The 3,056-nt window shown below is 36.7% G+C and overlaps 1 pseudogene; it reads right to left on the reverse strand.

The window, feature by feature from the left end:
* LOC103736370 overlaps window positions 1-1,752 on the reverse strand; it is an 8,340-nt pseudogene extending 6,588 nt beyond the window's left edge.
* Window positions 1,753-3,056: the final 1,304 nt, after the last annotated feature.

Consider the following 3,056-nt stretch of genomic DNA (forward strand, 5'->3'; position numbering starts at 1 on the left):
CTAGAGCCTGGTTAATCTATCAAAAGTCACTGACTTTCCTCTCCCAGCAGTTATTGGGTACACATAGTCCCTTAAACAGGGTTGGGGCAGTGATATTGACTTAATACATTTTCTCATTGCCACTGGGCTGCCATTTATCAGAACAAATGAGTCTTCATTGAAGTCTAAGCAGAGAAACAAGTTCATGTGGTCTTTTTGACAGTACAATAAAAACTACAATACCATATGTGTATGTCAATGAAAATGTTCAAAATGTCACATTGTTTATGTTACAACACAGTGAAAGAGTTACTATCTTCCAGGGAAAGAATACCATTCCTTCAGAATGTGCAGATTGTTGAATTTTTAATTACTTATTTAATTATTTTTGAGTCAGCTCATGGCAATTGTAGGCCACAGCATACACAGCATTGTATACATTATAACTTTCCTCACTCATGGCCATGTCAAAAATGTGTCTAGACAATAATTCCAAGGAAGCATTGGGTTGGCAGTTCTCTGGAAGTTTACAATCAGCCTCCAAAAGTGAACATTTGAAGAACAAATACCACAACTTTGGGAGATAAGTGTCATCTGCGTATTTGGAAGGATTAACTGTTTGGATAAAATTTGAAAATTCAACCATCTCCTCACAGTGATGTGAAAACATGAGACTCCCATGGAAGGAGTCAAGCATGACGTAATCAGCCTGGTTGGTAAATCCCATTGTGAGGTTATGATCCAGACTTTCCATGTAATTAGATTTTGTCCTATAATTAGCATTAAACCTTGCAGATAATCAGTGTCACCATAAATGATAATCGCATTTGCTGATCTTCCCATATTTTTCCAGAATTGCTTAGAAAATGAGGCCCAAGTGCCTGAGATAATTTTCACGAAAGTGAAACAGACTCAATTTCTTTCCATCTCCCCTCTCAAGTTTGTTAGAATCTGACTCCCATTGTAGTCATCAGTGAGGAGCAGACCCACGCAGGTTCAACTGAAATGAAGCATCAAAAATGCAATGCCAATTAACAGGGATGTGTCATTTGGGGCCATCTGGTAGACAGACTAAAACTAGCTTTCATCACTCAAGAGAGTATGAAGAGGCCCAAAAGTAAGCTGAAAGGAGAACAGAACTGAAATCAAGAGGAAGAACATTGACATCAAACATAATCTCAGTCCCGAAGCAACAGTTGGAAATAGCTAGGCTGAAGATCTGCTCATCCTGTTTGCAAAGGCATTTTCTCACTTAAAGTTTTCCAGAAAATTATTGATGAGATTCCCAGTTTTAAGACCACTTCTGATCTGGTACACCCTCATTTTACTTTTTATTCCAAGAATACCACAGTATCATTTTGTGGATATATGACAACATGTCTGGGTACTTGCCCTTTGACAGATGATTAATTCTATTGTCTCTCACTTACGTTTTTCAACACCTGAAATGTCACCAAAGGAGTTATGGGTTTGTGTTCCTACACATCACCCTCCCTCACCTGTGGGGATTTGTAGAGTCGCAGCAGTGTTCCAATGTGGGCAGATGTTGCCCAAGTTGTTCATGTAAATGCAGCATCTGACTTAGTCTCCCTTTGGTATCTCTAGTTAACATAGGGGTTGCTCAGCCCTGTGAGCCAATTAGAATTTCATAACAGTAACCTTTTCAGTCTATGGGACATTATAGAAATAAAATCCAAGAGATTTATTGAGTAAAAGATGAGGATTCTTGTTGATATTCTCAATGGCAAAAACCTGGGCCAGAACAAATTGGTAGTTCTTAAGCCTATACCTGCATAGATGGTATGAAAATATATATAGAAGGACAACCTTTACTCCATATATCTGCAATTTCACTACAATGACTTTTATGGTTCAAGTATTACTGTTAATAAAAAAACACAATTTCATCTTATCCCATAAATTACTAAATTTAGAATGGGAGAATTATATATCTAGGATTACATATAAAAGTCGTCAATTAGAGCCTCAAAAGAGCTTGCTTTATCTATGTTCCATGTGCAGATACACTAAAAATTCTGCACATGAATAAGGATTCAGGTTCTAACAAAGTATCTTCTCTCCTGGTACCTGATTCTTATTTCTTCAGCCTCTATAATCTGAAAAAGCAGTATTTCTTGACTAGGCCACCCAATATTTAAATAAAATATCTCAATTAAAGAATAGCACCAAATTAATTCATATCTGTGGCAAAAACTGTTTTTTTTTCTATTACTTTTTTATTCTCTTTGGGCATTTGATATTTGTGTGTATGATGTCGTATGTTACTGTGTTTGTGTGGTTGTATTGGTGTAAATGAGTCTGAGTGTAAGAGACTACTCTCAAGGGTCAACCCTAATGTTCCTCCTTCTTTCAGACAGGGTCTCTTTATCATTTCCAATGAATATGTCTGGCCATCTGGCCAGAGGATTTATAGGGAATCTCCTGTCTATATTGCCCATCCTCCATCTGATCAAGGATTACAATGCACATTTTTTGTGTGTTTTGAGGGTCTGAAATAAGGTTCTCACCCTTGCACTCCAAACATTTTACCCTCTGATCCAACTAACAAATAACATATGCCTTACAATGCTCAAAATTCCACACACATGAAGAAACATCATTTCAATTTAGAATCAAAACTTAATTTTCAAAAAGGCAACTTTCATTAAGGTTCTGTTTTGTAAATTTCTCTTTAATATCAAAATACTTCATATAAAACTATCACAATCTTCATAGAAAAGCACTGCCATTTCATTTATGTTGAAGGGATCCCTGGGGAGAGAAATTAATTCTACTCTAAACACATTTGAAAAAAGACATGGCATCTGTGGGATAAGAAGGGTTCAGGAAAATCCTGACCATTTACACATAAGATATTGTTCCAACTAATGTTTGTGATACTTTGGCCTTCCTTATCCTTTCTCTAAAACCTCTCCCACCATTTATCTTCTTGTCTGCCATGTCTCAGACATCTGTGCTGATTCAAGGGCTTTGATTTTTTTTCCATGGTTACTATGTTTTCCTTCTCTGTGTAGCTGTTGACATTATACAGCTTGCCTGCCTTGAGATCCTTTTCT

The sequence above is a fragment of the Nannospalax galili genome, unplaced genomic scaffold (genome assembly GCF_000622305.1).
Source record: "Nannospalax galili isolate Female #2095 unplaced genomic scaffold, S.galili_v1.0 scaffold558, whole genome shotgun sequence".
Taxonomy (NCBI): domain Eukaryota; kingdom Metazoa; phylum Chordata; class Mammalia; order Rodentia; family Spalacidae; genus Nannospalax; species Nannospalax galili.